Below are 589 nucleotides of genomic sequence, written 5' to 3' on the forward strand. Positions count from 1 at the left end.
AATGAGTATCAATGTCTCAAAAGTATGACGAAGCGTATCTGCATACTATTCGCGATATTTCGGAGTATATTTATCATTTTTCTTAAAATATTTGGAAGAAAGACCTTTCACCCTTCTTAGAAATCGTTTCAATTCAAGTAAAATCGAATAGTTTTAATTGATTTAGGGTTTTCCATCTAAAGAGGGATATATTTGTTAAGTTTATTGACGGCAGTGGTAAAAATAATTTGCTTTTAACAGGCAGGATAAATAAAACAAAATTGAGAGATAATTCTGATTATTTTCCTTTATTTTATCTCACCTTCTACACGAGATACTAAGTTTGATATAAATTATGAGATAAAATAATCTTTAACATTACCTAATATCTCACCTCAAATTATAAAGTAAATCCTGATTTTTAGTTTGCCATTATTATCCGTATTCATATATTAAACGATTTATAAAATTTAAATTCCGTATCCGATTCCGATTAAGATGGCCCTTAGTGGCAACGAAAGACCTTTTCACCTTCTTAGAAGCCGTCATTAACGCGTCTCCATTCCACAAAGTCCAATAATAACTGCTAAATTTGACTTCTTCTTCTTCC

Source organism: Solanum pennellii, chromosome 6 (genome assembly GCF_001406875.1).
Source record: "Solanum pennellii chromosome 6, SPENNV200".
Taxonomy (NCBI): domain Eukaryota; kingdom Viridiplantae; phylum Streptophyta; class Magnoliopsida; order Solanales; family Solanaceae; genus Solanum; species Solanum pennellii.